The 16,452-nt window shown below is 40.4% G+C and overlaps 1 protein-coding gene across 1 annotated transcript in view; it reads left to right on the forward strand.

Annotated features, from left to right (window-relative positions):
• LOC115256582 (mucin-5AC-like) overlaps window positions 1–16,452 on the forward strand; it is a 385,160-nt gene that overhangs the window by 315,603 nt on the left and 53,105 nt on the right. The gene's annotated exons all lie outside the window — the stretch shown is intronic.

Below are 16,452 nucleotides of genomic sequence, written 5' to 3' on the forward strand. Positions count from 1 at the left end.
TGAGGACTAACCTAGAATTTCCTGGTTCCTGTATGCGTACATTTTAAATTATCTTCCAATACTATTCGCTGGAGGAATTCCTCAAGAAATTTTTGAATTTTTGAAATTTCTGAAGAAATCTCTGTAAGAATTTCAGAAAATAAACCTGTACGAATTCCTGGATAAATTATAGGAGGAATGCCTAGTGAAATTTCTGAAGAGATCTCATGAGGAAATCCTAGACAAATTTCTGGAGGATTCCTTGGAGGAAATTCTGGGCGGAATCCCTATTTATAAGAAATCCCTAGAGGATTTCCAGGTGCAATTCCTAGACGAATTGCTGGCATAATTCCTGAAGGATGCCAGGAGTATTCCGGAATTCTCTAGAGGTATTCCTGGAGAAGTTACTGGGGAAATACCTAGATAACATCCCGGAGGAATAAATGGAGAAGTTCCCAGTGGTATTCTTGTAGAAATTTCTGGAGGAATCTCAAGAAGTATTCTTGAAATAATTACTGGATGAATATCTAGAGGAATCTCCAGAGGAATTCTGACAGATTTCTGTTTCTATTTCTGTTCTTGTACCGACTTTTCGAACCCTCTAAGCAGAATTACACTCATTCGATTTCTGTTGTTTTTCAATTTCTGAAAGAATCCATTGGGAGATTTCTGGAGGAAATTCTAGCGGAATTGTTGGTGGAGCTCCTGGAGAAATTCTCGAAGGAATTCCTGAAGGAATCCCTGGGGATATCCTTGAAGAAATTTGTAAAGAAATCTCTGGAGGAATCTCTGGAGGAATCCCTGGTGGAATACCTGGAGGAATCCCTGAAAAATTCCTGAATATTCTTGAAGAATTTCTGAAGAAATCCATAGAGGATTTCCTGGAAGAATCTTTGGAGAAACTTCTGGAGGATTTCCTGAAGAAATCTTCAAAGAATTTCCAGAAGAGATTTTTCATGGAGAAATCTTTGGAGAAATCCCTTGAGCAATTTCTGATGGAATCTCGGGAGAAATTCTTGGAAAAATACCTAGAGGAATTGCTGACATATTTTCTGAAGAAATTCCTGGAGAAATTCCTGGGATAATTCCATAAGAAATTCCTGGGATTACTCCTGGAGAAATTCCTGGATAAAATCCTGGAGGAATACCTGGAGGAATACTAGAGGTCAAGGTTGCGACCATTCATTTGCAAAGATTTACATTCATTTGCTATTATCTCAGTTCAGAAGCATGCTATCGAAAAACAATGTATGGATGAATTTAACCTTGTAGTTTTATCTGAAAGTTTGCCGAATAACATTGGGGTCGCAAACGTATACCAAAGTCGTGAGCGAGCTGTGAAGGCAACTTTCCACAGCGTGAATGAAATTTACATTCACCGCGTGGAGAGTTGCCTTCACAGCTCGCTCACGACTTTGGTATACGTTTGCGACCCCAATGTTATTCGGCAAACTTTCAGATAAAACTACAAGGTTAAATTCATCCATACATTGTTTTTCGATAGCATGCTTCTGAACTGAGATAATAGCAAATGAATGTAAATCTTTGCAAATGAATGGTCGCAACCTTGCTAGAGGTATTTCTTTAGGAATTTCTGGAGGAATCTCTAAGATAAATTAGAATAAATAGTGGATGAATTTCTAGAGAAATTCTGGGAGATTTCGATATCTATTCTATTATTTTTCTATTTCTGAAATAATCCCTTGAGAAAATCCTGGAGGAATTTCTAGCGGAATTTTTGGAGGAATTCTTGGATAAATCTTCGAAGAAATGCCTGAAGAAATCTCTGGGGGAATCCTAGAGGAAGTTTGTAAAGAAGTCCCTGGGGGAATCCCTGCAAAATTACTGGAGGAATTCCTGAAGAATTTCTTGGAAGAGTTTCTGAAAAAATATCCAGAAGAATTTCTGGAAAAAATCCTGGAGAAATTGTAGACATAATTTTTGAAGGATGTCCAGGAGCAATTCCTGAATAAATTCCTAGAGAAATTGCTGGAGGAATTCCTGAAGAAATTCTTGGAGTAATTCCTGGAGAATTTCTTAAAGGAGTTCTTGGAGAAATTCCTGGATAAAATCCTTGAGGAATTCTTGGAGGTTGAAGGAATCTCTGGAGGAATTCCTTTAACAACTTCTAGATGAATTTCTGGGAAAATCTATAGAGGAGCTCTGGGAGAAATTTTTGAAACATTTCCCTGAGAAATTCCCGGAGGGATTTCAAGAGAAATCTCAGAAGTGATTCCTGGAGAAATCCTTGAACGAATTTCCGAATAAATCCCTGGAAAAATCCCTGAAAAAGTTCCTGGAGGAGTTTTTAGCGCAATTTCTAGAGAAATATCTGTAGAGATTCCTTCAAGGAAAACTGGAAGATTTCTTGGAGGAATTTCTAGAAAAAATTCCAGAAGGTATTCCTAGAAAAATCCTGGAAGAATTTCTGAAGGAATCCCTGAAGGATTTCCTGGAGTAACTCCTGGATAAATTGCTGACATAATTTATGATGGAATTCCTTGATTAATTCCTGGTGTAATTCTTGGAGGAATCCAATTCTAGAGTCCTGATGAATATTCTAGGAAAATTTCTTAAGAAATCCCGAGAGGATTTCCTGGAAGAATCTTTGGAGAAACTTCTGTAGGATTTCCTGGAAGAATCTTCAAAGAATTTCCTGAAAAGATCCCATGGAGAAATCTCTGGAGGTATCCCTTAAGCAATTCCTGATGGAATCTCGGAAGAAATTCCTGGACAAATACCTGGAGGAATTGCTGACATAATTTCCAAAAGATGTCCAGGAGCAATTCCTAGAGAAATTCCTGGGGGAATTCATAAAGAAATTCCTTGTGTAATTCCTAGAGAAGTTCCTGGAGATATTTTTTTATTTATTTGTCACCGTCTTCAGAAATACTGTACAGACTGATTATTGCTTATACTAAATTAATTCTAATAAAATTTCTAAATCGATCCCTACTTACATTAAAATCAAAAACATCGACTTCGTCGAGTGCATTGAAGCACCGTTCAAGCGGATGGTTTTGTCCAAACACGGTGCGATGTCGAGCAGCCCTGAAGAGAGATCGCTGACGCGTTCGTCGTGCCGGTACGAAAAATTGAGCTTGCTGAAGCAGCTCAGGACAGTCAATTCGGTTGCTCAAAAGATCGAACACAAACATCCGTTGAAGATACACTCGACGCTTGCGCAGTGACTCCAACCTTATCAGTTGGCATCGTTCGTTGTACGGAGGCCGCTGTAGCGGGTTTGACCATGGTAGTCGACGTAAGGCATAACGAACGAAGCACCGTTGAATCCGTTCGATACGTCCAATTTGAGTTTCGTGAAATGGAGCCCAGATCTGTACTGCATACTCGAGTATACTTCGGACAAGCGAGCAATAAACAGTTTTAAGAGCGTACACGTCATGGAATTCTGAAGCATTTCGACGAATGAACCCGAGTACCGCAAAAGCCTTAGCGGTTGTGGATGCCACGTGCTCATTAAAACTTAATCTGCAGTCCATTATTACTCCTAGGTCCATGATGGAAGTCACACGGTCTAACGCAATACGGTTTGCTCTGTACGCAAAGTTCAACTGTGAATACGATTTGCTGAAGCTGATGACTTTACATTTGATTGCATTCAGTTCCATTCCGTTTAATACGCACCAAGAAGCTACAACGTCGATGTCCTGTTGCAGAGCGGCACAGTCTACTAGTGAACTTATGATCCGGTAGATCTTTAGTATTCCTTGATAAAATCTTGGAGGAATGCCTGAAGAAGTTCCTAGAGGCATTCCTTTGGGAATTTCTGGAGGAATCTCTAGAGGAATTCTTGGAAGAATTACTGGATGAATTTTTAGAGGAATTCTGGGCAATTTCTATTTCTATTCTATTATTTTTCTATTTCTGAAAAAAATCCCTTGAGAAAATCCTGAAGGAATTTCTAGCGGAATTTCTGGAGGAAAACTTGGATAAATCCTCGAAGGAATTCCTGAAAAAATCACTAGAGATTAACGGAGGAATCTCTAGAAATACACCAGGAGGAATCTCTAGAAGAATTTCTGGAGAAATCTATTCGCATTTCTGAATTAATCCTTGGATGAATTTTTAGAGGATTCACTGCAACAATACCCAGGGACCCTGGAATAATTCTTAGAGGAATCTCTGAAGAAATTCATGGAGGAATCCCAGTAAAAATTTCTGAAGAAATTGCAGATGGAATCCTTGGAGAAATCCTGAAGGAATTTTAGGAAGAGTTCGTGAAGAACTCCTTGAGAAACCCCTGTAGCAGTTCCTGAAGAAACCCCAGGAGAAATCCTGGAAGCAATTCCTAGAGGCATTCCTAAGGGAATCCCGAAACAGTTGCTGAAGGAAGTATTGGAATAATTTCTGGATGAGTTCCTGGAAGAATTTCAAGAAAACTCCTGAAGGAATTCTAAAAAGTGTTCCTGGGGAAACCCTTGGAGGATTTTTTAAAATAATTCCTGGAGTTGTTTCTGAAAGAAACTCAGAAGATATTCCCGGGTGAATCCTTGGAGGAATGCTTGAAGGAAAACCTGGAGGAATCTCGGAAGCAATCCCATGAGGAATTCCTTAGGAAATCCCAGGAAAGCTTTCTTAACACATTCCTGGAAGAATTTCTGTTAGAAAAAATGCAGGCATCCATGTCTGCAATAATTTTTGGACGAATTATTGTTGGAATCTTTGGATGGACTCCAAAAAGAATGTTTTGTATAATGATTTAAGGAACTCCTGGAAATTCCTGGAGGAATCATTGAGAAAAGCACTGGAGGAACTTTCAAAGATATCCCAGGAGAAATTCCCGGAAGAATGTCTGGTGAAACCCATAGAGGAATTCTTGAAAAACTCTCTGGAGCAATCCATGCTAGAATCACTGAAGGAAGCTATGGAATCGATGTATCCTTTCAGAAGTATCTGTAAAAAATCAAGGAATCGTGGGATGAATTCTTGAAGCATTTCTTGGAACAAACCCTGAAAAAAAAACTATCTGAACCCTGCAAGATGTCCATGGAAGAATTCACGAAAGAGAAACTCCTGGACATGTCTCTTGAGCAATATCTGAAAGAATCCCTGGAGAAGTTTCTGAATAAATGCCTAAAGGAATTTCTGGAGATGTCCTTGAAAGAATTTGTAAGGAAATCCCAGGTATTATTCTCTTAGCATGACGTTTGTTTGAATTGAATACAAGTGAAAATTTGTGAAGCAGTAGCCCATAACTGCACTCTATAGCAGCATGTAATTCTACAAAGTCCTTCTTTTTCCTCACCGGAAACTTGGCATGCTGTTTTTGTATTCCATGAATAAGCATCACAAAATTTAACCATTCAGCCAAGCTTGTTATTTGGTTAAATTCTATAATTAGATTGAAGTGGATCTCTTGGAGAAATACTTGGCCAAATTTCCTTTGAATCTCAAGAAAAAAAAGGCTTGATAATTGTGGATTAAAACCTCAATTATTAGAATAGTCGAGAGAATAGTTTTTTTAATATTTTTTTTCTGAAACTCTTGAATTATTGATAATCTTTGAGCGGCTCGAATTTAAAAAAATCTGCCGGCCAGGGGGGGAGCCCCCCCCCCCCTGCCCCCTTCTGGCTACACCCTTAATGTGATGGGGTGTATTCTTTTTCAGAAATAACTTTTAAAAATTCTTGCTAGAACTCTTCTATCAATGTTTCAAGAGTTCTGGAGCACGATTTGAACAGGACAAGCTTTCGTAGCAAAATTTTACCCTAGAATTCCTAAACTCTTCTGAAATCTGATTCAGACCCTGCAGTTCTACGAATATCTGCGTGAAAAATTCTTCAAAATATCAGCAGGATCTTTTTGACTCTCCATTCTACAGAGTTCTCTAAGAATTCAGGTGAAAATTTCTCCAGGTATTTCAAAGCCATTTAAGAGAGTTTCAGAATGTTTCAGGAAATTTTTAAGGGTGTTTCTAGAGATTTTAAGGGCGTTTGATAGCATTTCAGGGGAGCTTCAAGGGGTTTTCAGGTGGGTTTATGGACCCTATTGAAGGCGTCCAATGGATTTCAGAGATTTTTCAAATTGATTATGATGATTTCAAGGGCGTTTCAATGGGATTACGGAGGTTTAAGAGGCGATTCGAGGCATTTACAGGTCAGAGTCGCATCAGGGGGTTTCAAGAACACCTTTAAATCGAAGGGTATTTCAGGGGCGTTTCAAAAGATATCTGATTGGGCCTCTAAAAATCCTCTGAAAATTCCTGAAATGTCTTCAAGATCTCTCTGAAAACTCCTCGGACCTCATGTAACGCACCTGAGAAGGCTTCCGTAACGCCTCTGAATCTCGCTCAAAATGCTCTCAAATTTCCTAAAATACCTCTAAAATCCCCTTTAAATTCTTCTCGGACCCTATGTAACGCACCTGAGAGGCTCCGAAACCCCCGAAAATCCCCCTGAGATCTCCTGGTACCCCGCTGAAGCCCCTTGGGACCCACTGAAACGCCACTGTAACCTTCCTTTGCTCTCCCCTATTAACACCCCTGGCTTCCGTTGCAATAATTCCCGTCATTATTTAATATTCTTATGCACAATATTATTGGTTCAGAGTAGCTTTCCCTCTTTTAAGTCAGGGCATAAAAAAGTGCATAAAAATAACATGCATAAAAAGAGGTTTTAGAGCATCGAATGTCTGGGAACCCAAATATTGCACGCATTCTTGAGCAGGCTCATAATATTAAACAATTTTAAATTATCTGTTACAAATTTTCAAGTTTCATGGGAGTTTTTGAAGGGTTTCTGATAAGTTCACTCCCGAGGATTCCTAAGGCTTCTAAGGGTGTTTCAGAGATGTGTCAGAGGAGTTTCAAAGATTTTCAAGGGTTTTCAGGTGGGATCCAAAGTGGTTTCCAGAGGATAAAGGAAGAATTCAGAGAACTTTCAAGGAAGTTTCATGGGTTTGTAGACGATATCAGGGATGCATTCACTGGCACGCCTTAGAAAACCCCTGAAACGTGCATGAAGCATCTTGAAACCCACTTGAACGTCTCTGAAACCGAATTAAGCGCCCATGAAAAACCCTGATACCCCCTAGAACACCCATGTAATGCCCATGGGACCCTCTAGAACCTCCTTGAAACTTCCTTGAACGCCCCAGAAACCCCATAGATCACCCCTGGAACCCTCTGGAACTCCCTTGGAACGCCACCGGGAAGACTCCGCCACCGCCACCACCACCGCCTCCTGAAGCTTCTTGAATATCCCTGATACTCACTGTAATTGAAAGAAATAGCTTAAATTAAAATTCACCTCCTGGAATGACTATAGAATGCCCCTGGAACCCTTAAAACCCGATAAAACACACATGAAACTCCCTTGAAACGCCTCTGAAACCCTTTGTTTTTTTCTGAAACCCGCTGGAACATCATAAAACTCCAGGGAACGACCCTGGAACCACTTGGAACGCCCCTGGGACCCCCTAATACTCCTTGGAACATCTTTCAAACTCCCTGAAATGCTTTGAAACCTCCTGAAATACCCCGGATTATCCTTGAAACCTCAGGAACACCCCTGGACTCTGTGACGTCCCTAAAATCCCTCTGGAACCCCATGAAACGCCTTTGAAAACTCGTTAAACTTCATGAAACTTCTAATATACAGTCACAGCACAGCACAATCATGGGTTACCCACAATTATGGGTCAATTCCATTTGAATACCATGGAGAACTGACTGAAGATCCCCTGAAACCGAATGAAACGTCCATAAAACCCTATGAAAAGTGTTAAAGGGTGTATTCGATAAAATTGGGACACAGAAAATATTGTATAACTTTTGATTTCATTCATCAAAATAGCTAATTTTTTTACCATGAATAGTATATTATGTGTAGCTAATATCATTAAATTTTCATTAAAATCGGTTCAGTATTGGCGCAGATATTGTCGATATCATAAAATGAGATTTTAGAAAATTTGGGCACCCATTTCAAAAAATTGCTTAGGCTATAACTTTTTTGTTACCTCATCAAAACGTTTGAAAATTTCACTCGATATTCTTAACATAGTATCAATTCAGTGGTGAAAATTTGATCGAAATCGGTTTAGTACTTTTTCTAGTAAATATGCAAAGCTCAAATCGCTTCAAGGTAAATTTAAGGTACTTTTTAACCATTTTTAGTTCCGCATGCACTATTTTGACTGTAGAACTGGTAACACTGTCCCGATTTTTATAAAACTTTGACAGTGTAAAATTGTTGTGTTAAACTGTTTACAGTAAAAAATTCAGCCATTTTTGTTGAGTACTTTCAAAGTAAGAGCAGTTTGAATTTCACTATACCAAAAACCACATCTGCTTATTGTGACAAAGTGCGACATATATGGCTATATCTTTTTAATGGCATGATCAAATTGAATGAAATTTTGACAAATTACTTCTACATACATACTTTATGTACATAAAAAATTTCATTGAAATCGGTTCAGTATTTTTGAAACGGCAAAAAGTGATATTTTCCAAAATGTTTGTTTGTCCAAGATTCTCAAATGGCAATTTCCTTGTTTCAAGAATATTTCCGCCAATACTCAACCGATTTTAATGTAAAATGTATGGTATTAGCTACACATAATAAAATATTCATGGTCGAAAAAATAGCTATTTTGGCAAACGCCATCAAAAGTTATACAATATTTCCTGTGTCCCAATTTTATCGAATTCACCCTTCAGCTTTAGCATTTTATTAATGGTAAAATATAAAAAATACCCATGAAACCCTCAAAGCCCAGTGGGTCCCCCACGAACACCCATGGAATTCTCCTGAAATGCCCGTAGGACCCCCTGAAATCTCCTGGAACATCCCTGTTGTGCCCCTGCATGATTTAAATTGAAAACAAATCAGGCAGCCATGCTAACAGTTTAGGTTATGCCAGTGTTCCACAATGGGATGATGGAGAACAAAAACAAAAGAAATAAATAAAAAAGCATATTTTGTTAGTGGGGAGGGGGAAAAGTCACATGATGTGAATTCACTTTGGTAAGTAATGTGATTCATGCAACCTATTTAAGGACAAACGTCTTAAAATCCCACAGTGCATCACTACTTCAAACGCACAAACCTCAAGAAGAAAGCTTCAAACAACAGTGCATTTTATTATTCTGTTCTTGCTCACTTGTAATAACCTTAAAATAAGAAGATCAGGTGCACTGAATTTGTTTACGAAGAGATTGCGCTGAGTAGGTGCCAATGTCGGTCATTGTGGTGGCCATTTTGGGATTCTAACAAATCTGTCCTTAAATCAAAACGCGTATTCAAGATTCAGGGGGACTTCAAGGGGTTTCAGAGGATTTCAGTGAGAATTCCAAGGCAATTCAAATGTCTTCAGAAAAAAATCAGGGGATTTTATGAGGCTTCTAGGGAGCTACAGTGAGTCTCAGGGGGCTCCAAGTGTTTTCAGATGACTCTTAGGGGAGCTTCAGGGGGTGTTCAAAAGTATTCAGGAGTGTTTTAGGAGGTGTCATTGGCAGTTCTGCGATTTTCAGAGATTTTTTTATCTCTTGTAATGACATAGATTTGTGTGATCTATATATATTTTCAGGACGTCCTCCTGGTGTCATATCTGCTTCAACTCCTCCGCTAGGTCGTGGTACTTGGTTATCTTGCCGGAGAACGTTTATTGGACAGTATGGTTTAACGGTATAGCGATGTCGATGAGGGTTACCCGCTTCATCCTTTTGTCGTAAACCACAATACCGGGCCAGTTGGCACGAATGAGGACGTCCGTAATATCGCGCGATCCCTATACAGCTTTATGCAACAATTTTCCAGAACCGAGTCCGGCTGGTACATGTAGTAGGGTACAAATCTGTCGACCAAGCTGTGCTTTAGAGCCAGCTGTTGGTGCACTATTTTGGAAACTTCGTTGTAACGAATGAGGAAGGCTGATCTAGCAAACACTGAACGAACAGCCTGCAACGACATACTTGATCGTTTCTCCTACTGAATTGCACTTCCCACAGCGGTCCTCCACGTCTTCGTGCAATATGTACCGCCAATAGTTCTTCGGCGCAATTACCCAGTCCTGGATGGCTGCTATGAAATCTTCTGCTTCCGAGAAGAGGTCACCTCGCACCAGCCACACGTCCGACGCCGCCTTATCGATGTGTTGGAGCTCCAGCGGGGTGCGTCCCATGCAACTTCTTCTGTTTCCACGTTACGGTCATCTCGTCAGCGATCTTGATGTCGCAGTTCAGCTGATAATCCTCCTGCCAAATGCAGGGCGTGTGTACATTTCATGACGGTTATGGCTTTCTACGAAATATGCCCGCAACTGCTGGATGTGAGAGACACATATGGTTCCTGGATATTGGTGACGCCTCTTCCTCCTACTGCGCGTGGCAAGGTGACTCTCTCGATGGACGACTTTGGGTGGCGCATTCGGTGCTTGGTGAACGCCACTCGTACTGTTCGTTCTAGCGCCTCGAGGTCAGTCTTGGTCCACTTTACTTTACCACCCCAAAGTTGTACGTCAACAGAGGCACAGCAAACGTGTTGATCACCTTCACCTTGTTGCCGGCTGACAGAAAGCTCCTCAGAACACAGTTGACACGATGCAAGATCGTGTGCTGCAGTTACTTCTCGATTGCTGTGTGGTGAATACCGCTAACTTGTAGGGTGCCGAGGTATTTGTACGCTTCGCCTTCAACCAAATCCTCCAACCTTTCCGAATCTCCTCCTGTGTATTGACGCGGAAACAGCTGGTGTCCACTACTTATACCCCGGCGAAGATGGACTGACCGACATTGGTCAATTCCAAACTCCATCCGGATTTCGAAGTTGAACAGTTAATGCAGCCTCTGCTGTACTGATTCCGCAAACAGCTTCAGGTCGTCCATAAAGGAGGACCCAAGGGTTAGTCTTGTGCTCTTTGTCCCACTTTTCAGTTGATAGCAAGTTGAGGGGGTTCATTGCAAGGCAGAACCATAGCGGACTAAAGGTATCGCCTTGAAATATCCCCCTCCTGATGCTGAGAGTTCTAAACTGCAACACAGCTGTTCCGTCGGTAATTTGTAGGGACGTGCTCCACATCCCCACCACGTGTTGCATCATCCTGATGACGTACCCGTCTACCTTGTACAACTGCAGTTCTTTGAGAAGGTACGAGTGCAGTACTGAGTCGTACGCCTTCTAGTAGACGATGAACGCTATGCTCAAGTTTCTCTGCTTTTCAGTGGCTTCGCTTGACCCCCAATGACTGCATCTATGATAACCTGATCTTTGCAGCCTTGCGTGTTCTTGCGACTCCCTCTTGTTCCTCCGTCGTCACGTTGTTGGCATCGCAGTGGGCCTGTATCTTCCTCGCTATTATCGCCGACAGCACTTTGTACAGACTCGAAAGGCACGTTATTGGTCTGTACTTTGCTGGATCAGCCGTGTTATGGTCCTTCGGCAGAAGATAAGTAATACCCCTGGTAATGAACTCTGGTAGCTACGTGGGGCCTTCTAGCACCTCGTTGAAGCATTCCGCCATCCGCCCGTGAATCGTCGTCAGTTTTTTATACCAAAAATTGTGCATGAAATCGGGACCTGATGCAGCCCAATTTCTGGTATACCTGGTAGCCTCACGTATATCGTGGGCTTTAACTACAACCATGGCCATGTCTCCAACTCCATTACACTGTCGCTCTTCTTCTGCCAACCACATCCCATCGTCGCTGTGCTAGACAGGGTCCTCCCATAGAGTGGACCAGAACTGTGTGACGTCGCCAATCTCCGGAAGGTCTTCTCCAAAATCAGGTTTGTTGTTTCCGATGCAGTTGTAACTCCCTTTCATTATTGTTGAACAGAACATCCGATTTTGTTTCGTTATTCCGCTTCGAAAAAGCGTTCCCACTGGGACAAAGCTCGTATCTCAGTTTAGTGTTCTATGAGCAATTCAACAGTTATTAGCTGAGAGCTTCCTCTGTCAATGCTCATTTTGATGTATATATCGTGTGACAGGAACAAAGATACTCTATGTCCAAGGATGCCAAGGAAATGCCAAGAACGCCTTTACGAAAAGCTGCTGGACCGACTGGCATTCGAACCTGTCACCGCATGGTGGTCATGCTGAATACCCACACTTTTGTCTACAGCTATGGCTAAAGGAGCCCTCCTTTGGAAACATCGTACATTCGCCAAATCACTCTCTACCTGGTCAACCCATCTTTTCTGCAGTGCTCCATTCCAGATTTCTTGTGAACATCAACTTTGCAGAGTTGTTGCCTGGCATTCTTGCAACATGTCCCTCATCTCGAAGCCACCATAGAGTACAGCGAAATCGTGGTTCATTCTTCACCGTCACATACCGATCCCCTTGCTCACCGTCGAAGTCCTTTCTAAGCAAACGTCGTTCGAAAACTCGAAGTCCTTGCAGGTCCTCTGCAAGCGTGGTTTTGACCACAACTTTTTTTGAAACCCGTAGTAGCCAATTAGCCATGACTCCTACTGATGATGCGTATCCGTATTTCAGGGCTCACGTGACTGTCAGCCGTTGCCAAATAACCGAGGTAGACGAATTCTCCACCACCTCGAAGGTAATCCAATCTACCATAATACTGATACAGAGACTTGTCTTGTCTCGATTAGTTCCATCTAGCTGCAAGTGCTTCGTTTTTGATGCATCACCTGTTCGCCGACTTCAAGGCGGCATACGGCAGTATCGACCGCACATAGCTATGAAAAATCAAGTACGAAAAAAAAGAAAGCTGATCAGACTCATTAAAGCAACGATGGACGCTGTACCAACTGCGTTAGGGTAACGGACTTTTGCCTTGAAAGGTGTAATGCGAAGATCAGAGCCAAGGCAAGGGTTTTTTTACGAAATTCGGTCAATATGTTTGTTTTGCGGCGGACGAACGTAGACATTATCGTCAGAACATTTGGAGCGATGGCAGAGCAGTACACTCGGCTATAACGTCAAATAGCAACGGTCGGATTCAACACCAACATCTAAACAATTTTCCGAGGCTAATTTAACAATTCAACAAGAAATTTCTTCAGTGATTTCTACAAGCTTAAATTTATCCAAGGATTTTGACAATATTTTCCTCCAGAGATTCCACTTGGTTACCTCTTACAACTTCTTCGCGATTTCGCATTACAAGACTTCCATAGTCCTCCATGATGCTTCGTTCATGTCTTCAATTTATTTATTTATTTATTTATTTATTTTTGAGATTTTGATTATCTACAAATTTTTCCGTATTAGCCCAAAATTCAACCAAAATTAGAAGGTAAAGAATTGTGCTTCATTTGTTTTTGGTAGTCGTTTGCTTTGCTTCGCGCTTGGCGAGGCAATACAGCACACAGTGAAAGCAAACAAAAGTAAAAATGCTTGGCTGGGAAATAACAAAAGGAAAACCGCTAGGCGAGGGAGAAATGCAACAGTAGAACATGCGTTTCCAATTCTTGAACCAGCGCCAATGAAGGAACTCGTTAGTTGAATGCCTCACATTACATAGTAGCTTATGCTGCTAGGCGGTTCTTTGCCTTTAATGGTCGGATTACATATATGTGCTAGTTCTGCCGAACAACATTCAACAGCAATGCCAACGAGATTGAACGATCTTAACTAAATTCTTGTGAAATTCAATACTTTAGTATTTCTGCATTGCTAACTTCTTGATGCAAGCATTTCCTCAAGTTTCTCTAGAAACACGCCCCAAGAACTTTAAAAAGGCTTTAGAGGAGACATGCCAATCTAACTTGTCGTTTACTGGCATAGGGTATGTCTGAACCAGCTCGAGCTTGATTGGCCGCCCGTGGATGCTACTCCAGTATCGCCAGACCAGCTACACTCACACCAGAAGCCAATGAGATATCTGCCGGGGACTAGCAGACATCTTCAGTGTGTGAGCATTGGTGATCTTCTATCTTTAGGCGACAATTGCGCCTGCCACGTCAGGTTGCAGGTCAATGTGGTGAAGTGGAAGGAAATCATGATTGCAATCGTTTGTAACCACAGCAAATCGAATATACCTCTGCGTCTGCACAAATTCATGTGAGTATCGGAATGTTGCTGGGTTATGTTTGGCAAAGGGTTCACACATTGGAGCGTGGATGCCAGGCGTAAGGTGATGGATTTGTGTGATTATTGCTATGAAGCTTGTGGCACAGTTCGCTTGATTGCATAATTCGAAGGAGACAGATTAAACACTGTGCTGAGAACGTTGGAAAGAGCAGAAAGGTTTTTCATCCGTTTCTGGTTCTGCCGATGGCTATGAACATACAGTATCGTACAATAAAAATGCACCAAAACTCACACAAAATAGTCAACTGTGGATTGCCATATCCCAGTTATTTCTCAATCGATTGTTGTCATATTTCTGTGACAAACTACAAATTATTTCAATTTTTAAAAACTATTGAAAAGGTTAGGTGATAACCAAGGTTGTTAATCGATAAATTATCGTTATCGCCGATAAAGTTAACGTATGTTATCGTTTATCGTCGATAACGATAACGTCTTCAGACGGATTCGTCATCGGCGATACAGTTAACTGTTGAAATTATCGACTCGATAACGTCTCCGGAAAATTTTCTTCGCGATCTGAACCGTTGTTGATGCCGTCACTAGGGTAACTAGATTTATCGCAAAATTATCGAAGGTAGGTTGATCTTCGCGTTGATTCATCGTTTGGTTATCGTTATCGAGAGATTATCGAGCAACCTTTATCGTTATCGAGTTTGCGTTGAGTTAACTGTCGATAATTTATCGGTTAACAACCTTACTAAGAAAAGAACAATGAAAAACATTAAGATATATTGTTTTCTCTTGAAAATTGCCCTAAGAATGTCTCATAAAAACACAATACATTGTTTTTCGCGAAAAAATGTATGAAAATTTTCCCAAAATTTTATGGTTGAGATACATAACGACCACCATTTTTTTATTGTAAAAGTGGCATTTACCATTCTCCGAATGGTATAGAACAATAAGGGTGATGGTGAGTGTGCTGTGCAAATTACAATACTTTTGATGATGAATAATTTTCGAAGAAATGGTTTTATAACAATAAAATTTATCGTATTTTTATAATATTTTTATATCAGGGTTATTTCGCTGGCACCAATCAACAAACCGACCAAGCAAACTTTGTAGAAAGTGGCAGTTCTACTGATCGTATAATCAAATAAATTTTAAGAGCGCATAGACCATTTTGCAGTTCAAACTTGCACAGCCACGTTGTTTGAATAAAGTACAAACAATAGCGGATCCAAATTGCTCACGACAGATAGGGGAACTGGGGGTAAGACGCCCACGTTAATTAAAAGTCCAATCTTAACGACGAAACATTTTATAACAAACACGTTTTTTTACACAAATATGAAGCACCAACATGTTTCCTTACAAATGAAAAAAAAAAAACCATCAATCAGTTTTATGTTCGACTTCTCAATAATTGAAATTTGAAGAAAAGTTTGATTTTCTGCATTTTAGTTTTAATGCGAGGTAAAACGCGCCACTATCTACAGCAAACGCCATGATGCCAAATTATGCACATATGTTTGCATGCGTGCATGGTTTATTGTCAAGTTTTATTGCTCGTGAATGGTATACAGTCATTATATAATTATGGATTACCTGTATTATGGGTCAATTCCATTTTAATGGCATGGTGAGCTGTTTTAGGCTGACACAAATTTCGATTTTCTCTAATGTCACCCCAACCCCCCCCCCCCCACCCCCCTCGGGAATTTTTTGTTGGAATTCGACATTTTGAGGGGGGATACAAATAAATTATTCCAGAAATTTAAAAATTTTAAGTTGAAATCAGAGTCGTCGAGAAAATTTCTTAACAAATCCGATGAGTTTGACGATTATGTCTAATTGTTCGGGTAATTTTTTATCAAATACATTTATTATTTATCATCCCCCCCCCTTGACGAGTCTATGACCAAAGTGACAAAAGAAGAAAATGCGATTTGTTCCGGCCTATTTATATCAGTAATTACGACAAAATGACTCACGGATATCCCTCACGAATTGTGGGGCAACTTCAGGTAAAAACCTAAAATTATGTAAAATATACGTTTTATCTCTAAAAATGATGGTATTAGTGAGAAAATGCGATCAAAGTTGAAAAAAATTGTTGTTTTATCTGAATTTTGCGGAAAACTACTAATATTTGGTGTAGTAAATTTAACCCAGATTTGGGTAAAATCCAGTTCGAACTTAAAAGTGTATTCCAGTTCCAACATCAAACATTAATTGGTTTCAATTATTTCTATTACTAAAGTGTCAAAATAGTGTGCTACGGTTAGCGAAATTCCACAATCACTACACACCAAATTTTCCTTCAGTGATCCAGCAATTCAAATTGCTGAAAGCATTTCAGCAATGCAATATTTTGCTGAAATGCAGCACATCTTCAACAGTTTGCTGGTTTTCAGTTTTGCGGTATACTGCATAACAGCAAGCAATGTATTTCTTGCTGCTAACCAGCACTTCAAATGTCAAAATATTATTAACCAG

This window comes from Aedes albopictus, chromosome 1 (assembly GCF_035046485.1).
Source record: "Aedes albopictus strain Foshan chromosome 1, AalbF5, whole genome shotgun sequence".
NCBI classification, from domain to species: Eukaryota; Metazoa; Arthropoda; class Insecta; order Diptera; family Culicidae; genus Aedes; species Aedes albopictus.